The 18,697-nt window shown below is 39.1% G+C and overlaps 1 protein-coding gene across 1 annotated transcript in view; it reads right to left on the bottom strand.

The window, feature by feature from the left end:
* Window positions 1–18,697, bottom strand: part of CTNNA2 (catenin alpha 2) — a 1,271,675-nt gene that overhangs the window by 1,115,944 nt on the left and 137,034 nt on the right. The window lies entirely within an intron of this gene.

The raw sequence follows: 18,697 nt of genomic DNA, 5'->3' as shown, positions 1-18,697 counted from the left end.
TAATCTTGGTTATCCTTTGAGACTCAACTCAAGCATCATTTCTTGACCTGCTCAGACCCAGCTTTACTCTCAGAGCCCGCAGTGTTTCTCTCTAACGTGCCATAAGTTCCATTCTATTTTAACTGTCCATTTAATAGTTCTTTTCACACTAGAATGCTTAGATCATTGCACACAGGGCTGTGGATTTAATATTTTTTAATACACACAGGAAAAAATGATTGGCATAAAAAAGGCAACCACTTACTAGGTGAACTGATGTCGGGAAATGCTGAACAAGTTCTCTACAGCAAATTTATCCACAAAATATTAATGTCACTCTTCAAAAATCACTACAATAAATAGAGGTACATCTGAAGATACTTGTTCAACCCCAATGATGACAGCCTAAGCAGCTAAGAAGTCAGTAAAGTCAGGGAGAGATCCCAAAAAAATTTAGTACTTGAGTTCAGAGGCATCTCTTTTGACAAGCACACAGTATTTTGAGCAGTCATTTTGCTGTGGGAGTGTCATGATACAACCCAGGGAACACAGCACACAAAGTGGGAAAACCCATTTCCACTTTTATCTTTAACTCTCAGCTACCCAAATTAACTTGCTAAATTATCTGCTTCATTTAATAGTACAACAGCAATGTTTTGAGCCTATATGAACCAACTGTTTTTTCTATTTCCTTTTCAACAAATTATTTTAAATTTGTTTTTAAAATTATTTGTTTACTCATTTATTTGATAAGCAGAGTGAGAGAGACAGAGATATCTTACACCTACTGGTTCTCTCTCCATATGTCTGCCACAGCTGGGGCTGGGCCAGGCTGAAAGCTAGGTGCCTGGAACTCCCTGTGGGTCTCTCACTTGGGTGGCATGGACAGGCACATTATTGGCACACTACTGATCCTTGTTAGTTATTTGGTGAGAAACTGAAGAAATGTTTTATCATTTTAGCGATGTTTTCATTATACTTTTCTGCTTTGGAGGCTCACTGAAGTATAAACATTTCAAGCTCTGTTCTAAAATACAAGTTGGTTCTGCACATAGTTTTTATTGCGACATATTTTATACTGTATGTATGAATTTTTAAGGGCTTTTTTCAATTTTATAGATTTAGTATAGCTTCTTCAGTATTATTTTTATTAAGTAATATTTTATAAATATTGTAATTTCTGCCTTAATAAAAATATCTTAAAATTATTTTATTGGAATGAACTAAATTAGTCTTACTATAGAGAATAGAATTTGAAAGAAAAAGACATCTGAAACTCTGAAACCACTGTAACTGTGTCACAATAAAGAAATATGTATCCTTAACTCTTCAGTCTGCTGAAACAGATGAAAATTATGGGTTTAAAATATGTGAGCTACCACCACAAAAACAACACCAAGAATATAAAATAAATCTATCCCTAAGAGAATACAACAAAGATCCAAAATCGTTATTCATCTAGAATTGCTAATTCAATTATTATGTATTGCTTGTCATGGTAGTTGAAAGGCAGTGAGAGAGAGAGAGAGAGAGAGAAAGAGAAAGAGAGAGAGAGAGAGAGAGAGAGAGAGAGAATCTTCCATCCACTGGTTCATACTTCAAATTCCTGCAATATCCAGGGCAGGGCCAGACCAAAGCCATGATTGCAGAACTTAGTCCATGTAGGTGGCAGGGATGCAAGTACTTGAGCCATCATCTGCTCTATCCTAGGATAAGCATTAGCAGGAAGCTGGATCAGAAATACAACTTAAACCACTGGGCCAGAATCATTTTTTCAGTTGCTTAAAATTGCTATTTCAATTAAGAGACAGCATTCCTGGGGCAGGCATTGTGGCAGAGCAGGGCAAGCCATCACTTGGAATATCTACATCCCACATCAGAGTGCCTGGGATCAAGTCTAAGCTACTCTGCTTCTCATTCAGCTTCCTGCCTACTGCAGGAATTTGGGAGTGAACCAGCAGATTGAAGACCCCTGTCCTCTCTCAATTTCTTTCTCTCTCTGTTGCTCTGCCTCTCAAATAAATAAAATGCTTTATAAAAGAGAGTGCAGGAGTTAGTTTATAAAAGAGATTGTGGAATAGCAACTAAAGCCGCCTCTGAGACGCTGGCATCCCCTTTAGGATGAAAGAGGGGTTGGCATTGTAGCATAGTGGGTAAAGCTGCCACCTGGCTGCTCTACTTCTGATCCAACTCCCAGCTAATGACCTAGGGAAGGAGCATAAGATGGCCCAAGTCTTTGGGCCCCTGTATGCATGTGGAAGACCTGAAAGAAGCTCCTGGCTGGAGAGTGAAACAGCGGATGGAAGATTCATTCATATTATCTCTCTCTCTCTCTCTTTCTCCCTCTCTCCTTTCTCCCCCCCTCCCCCACTGTATCTCTGACTTTCAAATAAATAAGTCTTTTAAAAAGAGAGAGGGAGACGGAAATACCAACAAGGAAAGACCAGCTGAGGCACTGCCTCAGGAAGACTGGGAAGGATTAAAGGGTTGGTCCTTTAGAAAATAACCAGATAGGGAGTTGAGCTTAATGGTTAGATGTCCATGTCCGTCATGGATTTGGTTCCCAGCTCCAACTCCTGACTCCAGTTTCCCACAAATGCAGACCCTGCAAGGCAATGCCAAGGGCTCAAATAGCTGGTCTTTCTTCCGTTGGTTCACCCCCCCAAAATGGCCGCTATGGCAGGCGTGCTGCGCCGATCCGAAGCCAGGAGCCAGGTGCTTCCTCCTGGTCTCCCATCCGGGTGCAGTGCCCAGGCACTTGGGCCATACTCCACTGCCTTCCCGGGCCACAGCAAAGAGCTGAACTGGAAGAGGAGCAACCAGGACAGAATCCGGCACCCCAACTGGGACTAGAACCCGGGGTGCTGGGACCACAGGTGGAGGATTAGCCTAGTGAGCCGCAGCACCAGCCTCTGGTATTTTTCTTGACAATTCCGGTGTCCATGCTTCTGAACTGTCTAATACACAAACCATCACGTGTCTGACATGCCCCCTGCATCTCAGCACTCATCATCACAACCACATCCTGGGCTTAGTAATCCCCAGAATCAGTTTCATCTCTAAGGGGCGGTGCTCAGTGGTGATGCAAAAGGCTTACATGCTCAGAAATTTCAAGGAATAATTAATCAACTCAAAGCTAGGTTCTTCTATTACTTAAAAAAGTGGCCAATAATGGTCAAGTTTAAAAGGCCTGAAAGAGGGGCCGGTGCTGTGGTATAGAGTGTAAAGCCACCACCCGCAACGCCAACATCCCATATGGGCACCGGTTCGAGTCCTAGCTGCTCTGCTTCTGATTCAGCTTTCTGTGTAGCCTGAGAAAGCAGGGCCCAAGAGCCTGGGCCCCTGCGCATACGTGGGAGACCCCGAGGAGGCTCTTGGCTCCTGGCTCCTGGTTTCGGATAGGTGCTGCTCCAATTGTTGAGATATCCACTCTTCTACTTAAACATTTTAAGCGTAAGTTTATACATGCGGATTTGGAAATCAGTTACATATTACTCATTAAAATTTTTAACTTTCATTATCTTTTAACATGGAAACCAACTCCTATCAATGTGTCTCACTGAAGAAAAACTACAGAAAAATGACTCACATCGTATTTGAGAAACTGCAAGAAAGACGGTATTGCTGAAGCAAGGTGGGAGAGACAAAGGAAAGAGACACAACTGCAGAACTAGGAAGGGGATATGTCCCACAGGCTCTCTTAGGATCAAGACACAAGTGTGGACTCTGTCCTTAGTGCAACAGGACACAAACGTGGGGCTACCTGCTTTTATTACGCCCTTTACCGTGCACAGTGTTGTTAGGTTACAGAAAAGCACTCCTGAAGGGGCAAAACCACAAAGAGCAGGGAAGAGGACAGAGCTGCTGTCTGGGAGATGAGAGCAAAGCTCATGGAAAAAACATGAAAGGAAAGGGAAAATATTGTGAGGATGAGAAAATAAAATTCATTCAGAAGTCTGAGAAAATGGAAAAATACATCCGAGATTGGCTTAAAGTTAAGAGAGGAAAAACTCCATCCGGAGAACATACTTTAGAATAAATTAAATGATCTTCAAGGCCAAAATGAGAAATCAGCAGGAATAATCTGAATTGTTTTTATGGAACAAGAAATTATTCAGCCTGGGCCACACTCTTGAAAGACGGGATTTTTTTTTAAAAGATTTACTTATTTATTTGAAAGGCAGAGTTACAAAGAGCAGAGGCAGAGAGAGAGAGAGAGAGAGAGAGAGAGAGAGAAAGGTCTTCCATCCACCGGTTCACTCCTCAGTTGGTCACAATGGCCCGAGCTGTGCCGATCCAAAGACAGGAGCCTCTTTTCGGTTTTCCATGTGGCTGCAGAGGCCCCACGGGTCATCTTCCACTGCTTTCCCGGGCCACAGCAGAGAGCTGGATTGGAGGTAGAGCAGCCGGGACCCAAACTGGCACCCTTATGGGATGCTGGCACTTCAGGTGGTAGCTTTACTCACTATGCCACAGTGGCCCCATGCTTTTAATTTTTAAAAACATACATATTTATGACTTTAATATAATTTTGTAATGTAAAAATTCATTTGCTGCACAAATGACAACTGAGTATTCAGTCAACTTTACCAAATTTTAGAATGTTATTTTGTTTTAAGTATGTTTTTGAGATAAGAAAATCATAGATGAAAATATCAACTAATTTCCACAGGATCTTCTCAAGAATGACCTAAAATCTAAATAATCCATTTTAATAAATTCATAATATAGAAATATATATTTGGTCTGTGATGCAAATTATTTATTATTCTATATTACAACATCCTTAGGATTTGTCACAATAAAATGGCTACCTAAGGACCAGTTTGCTTCCCATCATTAAGCAAAATATCTAATGAAAAGTATATTTTTAAGACATCAAGTTATCAAATACCTTGGGCAAATAATGTTAACTTTTTCACACCGTACAGTCAAATACTAAAGAAACTTAACAATACATTCCAAATGTGAATTAAATATGTATTTAGACCAGAATTTACTTCAAAAAATCTCTACAACATCTGAAGCACAAAAGATTAACTGTCAAAAATGTACTGTAGTGGAGTTCCATTTTAATGCCAAAAACAGAAAGCAAGATTTAATAGAGAAGCGCCACAATGTAACAAGGGAGGTAGACCATATGTTTATGAACACAGAAATTAACTTGTGCTGTCATTTGAGTTAGGATATAACTAGACCTGAAATAGTGAACCATACTTTAACTGTTATACCGGATTTGTCACACCTGATGGGAAATCTGTTTCTAGGTTGAGGCAGCAGGCAGCTTTGTACCGGGTATTTACAGGTTGATACTCATCCCACAAACTTCCCTTAAAGTAGCTATGGGAACCTGGATGCAAAGCCTTACTATTATGTGTGCAAATCCCTCCATGGCACATTTCAAACAGCTCTGGGACTTTCTTCCCTCTTTGGATTCATACAATAAATTGATTTTATGGTTCACAGCAACACAGAAAGCTACTGCTGAAATAAATAGGCTTTTAGAGTTGGAAGAAACCTGATTTTGTGACACAGCACATGCATTATTTGATGGCAAACCAACTGTATCTTTAGAAACAAATTGGTACCTCCTTCATGTTTGGTTGGTAATCTCACCAGATGATAACCCCATATTCAGGGATTCTGGGATTGTGGCTTCCCAATGAGCTTCCCATGTCTAAGCACAGATCACATTCTATTAGAATTGCAGATGGTGGCAGGGTGGTGGCAGGGGCGGGGAGAACCTCAGAAAGGCCTTTGCTCTTGCTTAAAGTACTACTTGAAGAACTGATTCCTGAAATTAACCCTCTAGCTAGCAGACTTAAAACAGGATGTATCTCTTACAGGAAATTTGTTTTCCTACCCTATAATCAAAGTAGTTGAAGCAAAGTAAAATGTCCCTGTTAACTCATGCATAAAAACACTGTGAGGCCAGAGAGAAATCACACGTAGTCCAAGAAGCCTAGAAATGTCTAATACTGCCCGAAGGTCAAAGAGAACGCAATCCCCGAAGACCCACAGCTGGAGAATCCAGCTCATCAATTAACCCACTTACAAAGGGCAAATACCTACACTGGGCTTTTTCTCAATTCATCAGAATCAGGATGCCAAGCAAGTACCTGGAGGATTTATGATTGTTGCTCTGTCTTTAGTCTGAAGGTTAAGGTGTTACTGCTGCCACTACAGTCAACAGTTTGGCCCTAATACAGATGATTCAGGCATCTTTGCCTCCAACCCACAGTAAGACATTTTCCTATTTCTGTCTCTATCCCACATGCATGTGTACACACATACATATCTATATGAGAAAACCAAAAATCATACAACATATACTTTTCCAGATGATCTTTCATCTTTTATTCTACCTTTTAAATTGTTCATTAGGGATATATATTGAAATCATAGTATATTTTTATTTCATAACCCACTTGGATTTACACCCTCATATAAGCAAACATGTATACAACTTTCAGAAAGGTGAATTTAAAAAAAGGATTTATTTATTCATTTGAAAGACAGATTTACAGAGAGGAGAGGCAGAGAGAGAGAGACAGAGAGGTCTTCTATCCACTGGTTCACATTCCAAATGGCTAGAACAGCCAGAGTTGTGCCAATCCAAAGCCAGCAGCCAGGAGCTTCCTCCAGGTCCCCCTATGTGGACGCAGGGGCCCAAGCACTTGGGCATTTTCTACTGCTTTCCCAGGCCACAGCAGAGAGCTGGACTGGAAGTGGAGCAGCTGGGACTTGAACCGGAGCCCATATGGGATGCTAGTGCTGCAGGCCGCAGTTTTACCTGCTATATCGTTGTGCTGGCCCCTCAGAAAGGTGACTCTTATTTAAAAGTCTTAAGAGCTGCAACTGTCCAGTTCTCATTATAGCACTTATCCTGTCACCATTATGTATTCAAACAAATATTAATTGAGCATCAGTATATGATAAATAAGGTCCTTTTTGATCAGCCTCTTCCCTTGTGTATCTCATTTTACAATATCCTTCCTCCAACAGCAGTATCTAGCAATACTTAAGTGTGTAAAGTTCTTTCCTACGTTTGATATTTAAATTGTCTTCCCAAATACAAGAAGACTTCTAAACGTTCATGGGAATGGGCATTTGGCCTAGCTGTTAAGACACCTGTGTTTAATTCCTAGCTCTGTCTCTGACTCCACATTCCTGCTAACACAGACCCGGAGAGCTATCAGTGATGGCTCAAATTGATTAAGTTCTGCCACCAGAGCCCTAAACCGAGTTTCTGGCTCCCAGCTTCGACCCTACCTAAAGTCTTTGTTGGGAGATAGCTTTCTCTCCTCTCTCATTCTCTCTCTTCCTCTAAAATAATGTTTTAAAAGTTCATGGACTTGGGACCGGTGCTGTGGCATAGTGAGTAAAGCCACCGCCTGCAGTGCCAGCATCCCATATGGGCGCCAGCTGTTCCACTTCTGATCCAGCTTTCTTCTATGGCCTGGGAAAGCAGTAGAAGACGGCCCAAGTGCTTGAGCCTCTGCACCCATCTGAGAGACCCAGAAGAAGCTCCAGTCTCTTGGCTTTGGATGGCACAGCTCCATTGTTGTGATCATCTGGGGGAGTGAACTAGAGGATGGGAGATCTCTCTCTCTTGCTCTGCCTCTCTAACTCTGCCTTCCAAATAAATAAATAAATACATCTTTTTTTTTAAAAAAAAAGTTCATGCACAATGGAGTTAAAAGTTAATTTTGGTTCATTTTTGAAATTCATGCAGTTTGTTCTTAATACATATTTTATTTTTAAAGATTTATTTTGAAAGGCAGAGTTATGGGGCCAGGGAAAGAAAGAGAGAGAGGTCTTCCATTCTCTAGTTCCCTTGCCAAATGGTCACAATGGTCATGGTCGGGCTGATCTGAAGCCCTCCAGGTCTCCCATATGGATGCAGGGGCCCAAACACTTTGGCCATCCTACACTGCTTCCCAGGTGCATTAGCAGGAAGCTGGACAGGAAGTGGAGCAGCCAGGACTCAAACTGGTGCCCATTTGAACTGCCAGCACTGCAGGCGGTGGCTTTACCCACTATGCCACGGGGCCAGTCATAATAACACATATTTTCAGTGAACTTCTTGAAGACCCCTCATAGGTCAATTTTCACACTCTTTCAAATTCTCCTGTACTTGTCTCCACCTCTTTGTGCTTTCTGTGTCATATCTACAATAAACAGGGGACTCCACCTATGCTTTCAGTGCACTGGTTCATATTTTCACAAGAGAAAACTCATGCTCTAGCATAACCATTTGCACACCTAGTTCCTGAGGCATGAACAAGTCCTGTGATTGATGCTATGCCCATACTCTGGCCAAAATTCCTTGCCCCATGTCTCACACACACCATACAGTACTGCTCAGTTCTCCATACTTCTCACCAGAATTTATGCTAGTTATGTTTTATGTCTATCTCCTCTTTGAGAACTTAAGCTGTTTGAATACAACATAATATCCTCAGCTATTTTTTCTCTCTCATTTTCACATAGAACTCAAAACACATAGGTTTTCAAGCCTTGTGGATTGAATTAATTAACTGATGCATGCCCACCACCAAAAAACATGCTGGTGGCATAGCTTCCACATGCTGGTCTTCAACCAGAAGCATCTACTCGATTGAAATTCTCCCCCACATTACTTTTCCTGAAATATCTTCCAAATCGTAGGGCAGCTACACTTCTTTTTGCATTTTCCAAACCCTTCTCCGGGCTCCTTTCATCAACTTCCCTTACCTGGTAAATATTTTTCAATTTTAATTACACGCTTATTGTGGATGAATCACAATTGAAGTAATTTTAGAAGGTGAGATATTTGCTAACTGTAGAGGGAAAAAGCCTAATGAAATTCAAATATCTTTCCTTGCTTATTATCCAAATTTACAGCTGTTTGCATAGCTCTACTTAATGAATATAGCTATTTTCATATCCAGCTGAATCCCCAATGTCTTCCCTGCTTTCTGTTTAACATTATCTATCCTCTCCTGGAAACCAGGGAATTTTCTTTTTTTAAACTAGACTTGCCCAGAGCTTCTCTCACAAGGGAAAAAAATTAAAACATATTTTGGAGTTCTCCTGAAAAATAGTAGAAAGTAGTATAAGGAAAGTGCAGAAAACAGGACAGAAACAACTGGGAAAGGACACTGGTGGGGTGGGAGGTGGCTGAGAGAGAATGAAAGATTCTTGTCCATATGGCTCACGAATTCCTTCCCGATGGAGTTAAGTCCAATTATGGACACATAACTTAGAATGAGCCTTAGACTGGTTCAGTGTCTTTCAAAGCCCTAATAGATTCTACTGTAAAGTTTGAGACATTGTAAAAGTATCATGAAACTAACCTTCCAGCCCTTTCATACATTTTCCAACCTATACTGATTTTCTTTTTCTTTCATTTACTGTCAATCATGAAACATTCAACATCTTGAATAAAAATAACACAGAACATACATATATGCATCTAAAATTTTCTTGCAAGCTTGTCTCAACAGTAGAAATGATTTACTTAAGATTAAAGGTTCAGATTTAGATTCCAATAACTTAAATACATTCCCCAATCCTCATACTGAATGTGTAAAGCACAAATAAAAGACAGAATCATTAAGTCTGTAATGACTAAGATTTTTCATGTCAAATTCATGAAAATTCTGGGCTTGTGCTATTTCAGAATGCTATTTTCATCAGCATTTACTTGGAAGGGAAAGAATGGATGAAGTGGAGTGGGAGGGAATTTTACAGGAATCTGGAAACACAAGAAGTGATTAGTGTTGGCTCAATGTTGTCTTTCCTGTCACTGGTTAAAGCTCTTCGTGGGCTACTAATCTTTGTAGGCGTCTATGCTTAAGTCAGTTTGCATAACTTTGGTATGCCTCCCAGGAAATGCAATAGCCAAAACTGAACACAACAGTGGATGAGCACAAAGTTCTAATCACCAACAGTAAATGTCAAGTACACACACCAAGTTCAAAACATCCTCTTTGTGGATAATATTGAACATGTCATTATTAGTTCTAATGCTTATAGTTGTAGCAACAAAAAAGCTAGTAGACTATGATTCACGAACATCTATCTCCTACAGTCACTTCCAAAAAGGCTTATTTCAAAACAATAAAATCTATTAACATATTTTTGCGACAATATTTATTGAATTCTAGTGTTGGTGCTAGCTTTTAGGCAATCATCAGTAAGCGACAGCATTAGTGGGCAGTGATAAAGAGATGCTATTCTAAGACAGGACAATGTTTTCCAAAAATAAGTTTCTATTTTTCAAGGCACTGTGGGTGTAGTATCCTCCACAGATAAGGCCAATGAAAAACTCCATCATGGTCTCGGTCATATCCCCACCCCACCCATCTCTGTATCTGAGAGGCTGGAAGGGAAAGTCTCCCTTGCGACTTGGCAGAGCCTTGGGAAAGTATTCAGATCTCTGAGCCACCCTGATGGATGGTCACCTAACTACAAATGCCTGTGATGAATTCTGCCTAAAATGAAATAAGCTGGAACGGGATATTATTAAGAATTTAGCTTTCTCTAATACACCAATTCCAAATGGTGGTTTCCTATCGCTGTTATTTGGATGGATGAGTGCTTGTTTGCTGCAGGGATGTTAAGAATGTCACTTAGCAAACATTCATGTTTTCATACAATTTAAAGGCTCTTTAGACAAATTCTTTTTCCTTCTTCTTAGAACTAATACTTTATTCCAATAGGTCAGTTTCTTGATGTGTTTGGTGTTCTTAGAATCTAATGTATCCAGCTAGAAGGACTGAACACTTTTAACAATAGAAAAACTGGAAGAATATATAGGAGCATTTTATACACAAAAAATAAAAATAAAAAAAATGAAAGAAATCCTAGCCATTGGATCACTAATCACTTTTTTTTAAAGAATGAACTAGAGTCATCTTCATTTTTACATTGAAGGTTGTAAAGGAATAAGAAGCACCTTTCTCAAGCTTTTTTGTTTCTGTGTGTTCAAATAACTGACTTTACTCAGGTTTCCTCAGTGTTTGCCTGATGTCTTCTTCAGTTCCCAGGGCCATCCCAGATGCCACTTTACCCTGAGTCTGCATATCCCCTAGACTCTTCTGACAGCTTCTCAGACTTTCCTGGTCTTGGAAAACCTTGGCAGTTTTGAGAATTACCCATCAGATACTCTGCAGAATGCCCCCGATGAAGATTTGTCTGATGCTTTCTCACTATTAAACTGAGATTATGGTTGTTTGAGAAGAGGATCAAGGATAGAAAGTGTCATTCTCATTGCAAAAAACTATCAAGATAACTTAACATTGTAGATATTACATTTGATCACACAGCTGAGGCAGTGTCTAGCAGGTTTCTCCACAGTGACATTATTCTCTGTTTCTTACCATACTCCTTAGAGAAACTCACTACACACTTAAGGAATAGGGACTGATGCTGCATGTTTATGCTATGCTCCATGGTATAATCCAATACTACTTGCTCAAATTGTCCTAGCGTGGGCAACAAAGAGCTCTTTCAAATGCTACATTTCAGTTATGTCCCTTTGACACATCTCTCACTGTGTTTTCATTTACTCATCTCCTTACTCTGGCACTACAGGTTACTCTAGCTAGGATCATGTTGCCTATTTGCAGCTCAAATCAAGATTCAGCCATTTCTCCAAAGAGCCCTGGTACCTTTCCCTGGAGAATGGTATTAGGCACCAAATTCTGGGTGCTACACCTGTTTGTTTGTTGCTTCAGGCCATCTCACCTAATAGTAATAGAGAAATAAAAATGTATACTAACCTAGGAATATACACACATGTACATACATATTTAATTTTCTAACCACCTTTATTTATATGAAGCAAAACATGATTTTATACTAATCCTAAACCATCTATGGTCTTCCTCGCAGTAAAAAAAAAAAAAAAACAAAACACTATCACTCAAGTCTAATGATGAGAAAAGCATTTAGCAAATCAAACATTCTATGCTCCTCTCCATGGAAAAGCAATATATTGTCATGCAAAAGCAATATATTTTTGGTTGGTACTCTCAACAGAATTGTACCATGTGGCCTCTTGTGATCTCTGTGGTCAACAACCTCCCAGGTAGCCCTGGGAAAAACACACAGCCATTACTTCCGTCCAAGTGAGATTATTCTGCATGCCATTCTGCAGCCTCTGACTCACTCTCTTTCTCTCTTTCCTGAATTTCAGCTCTTTTCACTTCCTTTCCCTTTTCGTTTAAAAACTTCTGACATCATGCTCTCCAAACAGGGTGAGAGAATGGTCATAAGGGTTTTTATGAAAATGGCCTAAGACCATTCTTTCCTTAAACCTTTCCACCATCCCACAGGGAGACATCACAGCAGTCAGTTTTACTCACAGATGTAAAACATTTAAGGCAGTCAGTGAGTATCATCACAGTCATGGGTATGATGCTCATTAACTCAACAAAAAGGGAGATTCGCTTGGAGTTCTCTTCAGAAGGACTCCTGCCAGAGCAGCAGACTAGTTATTTGTCACTTATGATTGACTTTCCTGCTGCTCTACCAACACATGCACACAAAGGCTAATTTTTGACATCCAATTCAACATTTATAACCCCAATTTTTATACTATCCAAGTATGGATCCAAACCTGATGCCATTCAACTTACACTCATGTTGAATTCCTTCTTCTGCATGTTATGGCTGTCCATAGACACCAAAATTGTAGACTCTTAACCTGAAGATTATTTTAAAGAATTTTTCTTGGCTTAGCTTTTTTGCTACAAGAAAGAGTCTTAAATTAGGAGTTCTTAGAAATGAGCCTTTTTGTCCCCTGTTATATTCAGTGAGCATGTCTGCCTGTTCAACTATTCTCATGGGCTCTCAACGGATATAGATGTGAATAAAGCCCAGGTCTCCACCTCTAACCAAGCTACTTTCTGGTGGGGGTTAAGGACATGGGTGTGTGAGTTCAGAGGGTAGAATCTGAGGTATCCCCATAAGGGGATATCTCCATTACCTTTAAAGGAGTGGAGTAGCTTCCCAGAGGAGAAGTGAGCAGGGCAAGGATGTTCCAGGAAACAATGAGGAAGTCAAAGGTATAGAAGCAGCATGTACACCATGGGTTTGAGCCCTGGAAGGAGTTCAGGAATGGTAATCACAAGTAACACAGAATATAGGAGGCTGGAGATCTAGCAGGGGCTAGCAGGAATCAATTTCATAGACTGAGAATAGCAGGTTGGATATACGCCTGGGTGGGAAGCTACTGAGAACACTAAGTCACATGGTGTCATAAACATTTTCTGCAAATCTTGGCTGTAAATACCGTGCTGCTGTAGCTATAGTCTCATAGACCATGACAAAGTCAACTCAGAACCTACTTCACTAAAGATATTTTTCACTTACTAGGGAAAAAAATCAGATGGTAAAATATCTCAGTCACATTACTGATTATGGATTCTTGTAATTTAAATAGCAAAAAACCTTTAAAATCTGAAAATCAAGTGAGTCAGTTTTAAAAAGAAAATCAAGTTATTTTCTTTGTAAGTAGACATTCTATCTGAAGTGGAGAAAATGCAAAAGTCTGGCTTGAATTGCAATATTGGCTTTTTCATGAGATGCTTCTACTTTTAAGTAATGGAGATTATTAGATGCAAAATCTGTCTGAACTATTTAACATGAGTGGAGAGGTAGAGGCAGCAGGAATATTTTGCATGACACAGCTATTCAAATATAATACTATATTCAAAAACCTTCTTGATGACAACCATTCACCCACAATATTAATGAGCTTTAAATCAGGTATTTTAAAATCTTGAGATTCAAATCTCATGTCAAAACAACTCAAGGTTGAAAGTGAAAATCATCATTTGGAAAACAAAAAGTAATAAAATTAGAAATCTGCAATAAATAATGTCAGCAGGGCCCACTGCAGCCAAGGCTAAAGAATTAGTTCTTTGGAAATTATAAAAGCATGGGATATGATGTTGTGCTAACATTCCTTGTATGGGTGAATCCTTGGACCACTGGAGTTAATATTCATCTATCACTTTTGATACAAGATTTAGCCACTGTTGTGCCCTTCTTTTGTTATTTATTTCCCATAACCACATCCCCATAATATCATTCTCCTTAAAACTGATAATGTATGGTGGCTACCTGTATTAATTAGGCACTCATAAACATATGTTTATCTCCACATCTATTGTCTCCAATGGCAAAGTCAGACTGTGAAAGAATGGCCCACAAATAAGGACTTCAAACCTTCTTAGTGTTGAACATAGGGGGTCTTATATGTAATCCTGCTCCATCTTATTTTAAAGGCTTAACTCTTCTGATTGGTGTTTGTGGATTCCAGAAGGAAGAAGGGAATATGAAGTGATACTTTGGGGAGCTGAGAAAGAAGAAAAAAAAAAAAAAAAAGAGTAGGAGGTGAGGGATCCATGCAGGGAGTATAAGTTACAGAACTTAAAGAATTGTTAAGAGCATACACTATTTTTGGAGTTTAAGAGGCTTATCTCAGGCATTTTTAATTTTTTTCTCTTCAGTGAACTAAACCTCCCACTGACAAAAGAATTAAATTCTAATACATCAAAAGTAACCCCAAGCCATAAAACTAAGAGCTGGTTGTGAAGGCTGTGTCAGATGGAGGTAACCGTATAACTATCATAGAACAAGGACTGCTTGGCAAGGAAAAGGCAAGGAAAAAAACTGAAATGTGATGACACAGCAAACACAAAAGATCAAAGTGCACTGGGAAAACCAGCTGCGGAGGACAAACAAAACAGGCTCTTCCACAAAGGATTTCTAAACAAGCACATGGCTGATCTTGTGGGCTGCTGCCCAAAACATTGGGTTCATGGCCCAATTAGCATTAGGGAACCAATCTTGGCACATGGCTCAAAGGTTAAGGCCTACCTACCCCCTTCCTATTTGCCTGTCATTGGTCTAGGAGTGTGAATGTGTGTGTCAGAGAGAGACAGAGAGGGGGAAAGAGAGAGAGAGAGAATGCCCACATGACAAAGCTTTGATCAACGGGATATGAAGGATATATAGAAGACTAAATGGAGAGATTTTCCTCTCTGATTGGAAAGATAAAATCCTTTTTGAGCCGGCGCTGTGGCTCAATAGGCTAATCCTCCGCCTTGCAGCACCCACACCAGGTTCTTGTCCCAGTCGGGGCGCCAGATTCTGTCCCGGTTGCTCCTCTTCCAGGCCAGCTCTCTGCTGTGGCCAGGGAGTGCAGTGGAGGATGGCCCAAGTGCTTGGGCCCTGCACCCCATGGGAGACCAGGAGAAGCACCTGGCTCCTGCCTTCGGATCAGCGCAGTGCGCCGGCCGCAGCGCACTGGCCGCGGCGGCCATTGGAGGGTGAACCAACGGCAAAGGAAGACCTTTCTCTGTCTCTCTCTCTGTCCACTCTGCCTGTTTAAAAAAAAAAAATCCTTTTTGAAATCCTTTTTGTTACTGCTTCGCATTCAACTCTCATGTGAACAAAGGAAAGGAGTTGAGACAGGCCTTTTGCGACCAATAAGAGGAAAAAAATTAGCAGCAGTCCAAAGTGAAGAGGAAAGTAAGAGGAGGTTGAGCACCTGTGGGCCCCCTGGAACCCCAAAGCTGACCTGCTTTCCTCCAGACTTCTCACTTCTAAACAATAAAGCCTCATGATTTCACCAATGTGGGTCAGCTTCTGTGTTACTTGTAAATGCATCCTAACTTACAGTATCTGTTTAAGACTCTCAGAAATAGAAAAGAAGGAATGATTCTCATGAAACAATGGAGGTAAGCTACATAACAAAGCTGTGAATATGAATCAGATATAGCTGCAAATTAAACCACACAAAGCAGAAATCTGAAAATGAAAATATAATAATTAACAAAGTAAAATGTATAAATAAAAAACAGTGAGAATTGAAAGAATATGTGGTAATACTGATCTGTGAAATAGCACAGGAAGATCAACCCACAGAAATAATAAAGTTAAAAATAAGAAGTCAAGTAGCACCAAATATTCCTAACAGGAATTGCAAGAACTAACAAAGAAAGAAGTACCAGTGAGGTACTTCCTGAAGAGGTAATAGCTGAAAAATTTACCAAATTAATAGAAGATACAGGATTGAAAATAGCTTGTTCCTATGCAAAGGATGTGGAAAATGTAAAGCAGCAAAGACAAATGAAAATATTGTTAATGGGAAGAGGAAAAAGGAAAAAACAAATGGAAAAAGACAAGGGCTAATAATTACAAAGCATATATTACTCTGTTGCATATCCTTCCAGATGTAGGCCTCTTTATACAACCAAATATCTATAATGAATTAGGAAGAGAAGGAGTGTCCCTGAATATTCACATTTTGCCTACTGTTCTGCTGTTTATGTTTTTTTTAAAATCTAACAACATGTCAAAGAGAATTTTACAATTGTCATACAGTTCTGCAAGCATAAGTCTAGAGCAAAGACCACTCAATTTGCTATTTAAAGACAGAAGGCAAATATTTTCAGTTTTGAGAGACCTAAGATCTCCATTTGACTCCTCACCATCGATGTTATAGCATGAGAGCAGCCACAGGAAATGCTTCCTTTCATTTGCTGTTAACTCTGTAATACTCCCCCTCATGGCAAGGCCAGGCTGCTTTGGCAAACAAGAGGAAGCTGAGTTGTGATACGTTTGATTTGGGTGTCCCACAACGTTTTTACACGCCTCAGGGTCACCTGTGTGTATACTGAGTCACTGTTAAGATAATCCTCCATTGGGGCCGGTGCTGTGGCGCAGTGGGTTAACACCCTGGCCTGAAGTGCCTGTGTCCCATATGGGCGCCGGTTCGAGACCCGGCTGCTTACTTCCTGTCCAGCTCTCTGCTATGGCCCGGGATAGCAGAAGATGGCCTAAATAAATAATAAAAAATAAATAAAATAATAAAAATACATAAATCTTTAAAAAATAATAAAAAAAAGATAATCCTCCGCTCTCAACACTCATACCCACAAACTTCACGGCAGAGAAATAGCTTCTAGGAATTCCCTTCCCATCCAATTGGTGAATTTATAGGGGCTAGGACTGGAAGTGCACACCCATAACCTCAGAAGAAATATACAGGCATTACAGATGTATATGATGGAGGAAAAGCAAAGATTGAAGTGAATAAATTCAGAATTTAGTCTGGAGAAAAAGCTTCCAAATACCAAATATTAAAAAAAAAAAAAAAAAAAAAAAACTATGCACAGAGCAACAGTTTTCACTGCCACCTACTCAAAACAGTTCTCTCCTGTTAGAAATGTACTCTGTAAGACAGCATGAATAATTAAAGACACAATCTATTTTTACTACTTTATGAAAAAAAATGAAATATTTAATAAAGTTCAAGTCTTCCACTATATATGAAATTCTGGAATATTCCATGAAAAATGAGAGGACCATGATGGACTTCTAATTTGTGTAGAAAGGCTACACAACCTTTCAACATGAGTACATTTTTTGAAACAGTGAGCAAAATTTTAACAGACAATTTAATGGATATGAAAAGCGATAAACATGAGTAATAAAATCAAGTCTAACAAAACTGTTTTGACATTTAGAAATAAATTATACCAAATTTATTTTCAGATCACTCCAGAAGTTCTAATTATTAAGAGAAAAAAACATTTTTTATAATAATATAATGAATAGGCACTTTGATCATTTAGTAATACAACTAAGAGTACTGAATTATATGAACATTCTGGAAAAAATTACATTTCTTACCAATTTTACCCAAAATATTGTCATATTAACAAATAGAGTGGAATACATTAAATATACATTTTTATCCACCAGAAACTGCTTAATGAGTGTCATCCATTGAGAGTGCTGTATTGAAGTCCAGTCATTGTCCTCCAGACCTTGAAATTCCTGAAATTCCCTGAATTCTAATAGTCTGTACATGACAGAGCCTGATACAGGTTTGCCCAAACTTGAAAACAATTTCATGAGGTTCACATGCATCATCAGTAATGAGTTGCGGAGCTGAAGGATAAGTTTCTAAACTGGTAATAATAAAATGCTCCCATATACGTATTTTAATTAGCCATATTAGAAAGACTGAATTGTCATTCTACTTTTTTTTAGAAAATATTATAAAATTTTGCATTTAAAGAGGTGATTAAAAGAGGATAAGTCCAAAAAATGTAGGAGGGGAGTATACTCATGGGGTTAGGTTGTTATTAAGAGTACTATTTATTTTTCTGAATTTTTTGGCAACATTTTTTTTTTTAATTTTGTATTTTGGCATGATTTTTTGTCATTCTAAAATAATATTTACATATTTACCTCTTTGTGTATTCATAATTCTATTGCTTTTCTAAACAAGGCCTCAAATTAAATATTTTCCAGACCCCACAAAACCTAGATCATTCTCTTAGAACAATTTACCTCACAGGAAAAATACTTGCAAGTACTGAAACAAGGATTTACCTTTAGGACTGTTAACAATACGTCAAAACAAAAACTATGTATAATGATCTAAAGTGCTTGCTAGTTAGGTTAATTTATAAACAACACAAAAATACCTCAGAACCATAGCAGTTTTTTATATATTTTAATACCAGGTTATCCCTATATTGTGACTAAGTGAAAAAAAAAATGATGTAACACATGAGAGTATGGAAGACACTGCTTTAAATTACGTTTCCTTGTAATATTTTATATCATCATTAGTCTCAAGATTTGACAGTTCTATGATACATTTATAATCGCCACATTATCTTTCTGAAAGAAATCCTGAGTCTCC

This window comes from Lepus europaeus, chromosome 13 (genome assembly GCF_033115175.1).
Source record: "Lepus europaeus isolate LE1 chromosome 13, mLepTim1.pri, whole genome shotgun sequence".
NCBI lineage: Eukaryota > Metazoa > Chordata > Mammalia > Lagomorpha > Leporidae > Lepus > Lepus europaeus.
This window is presented reverse-complemented; position numbering and strand designations above follow the sequence as displayed.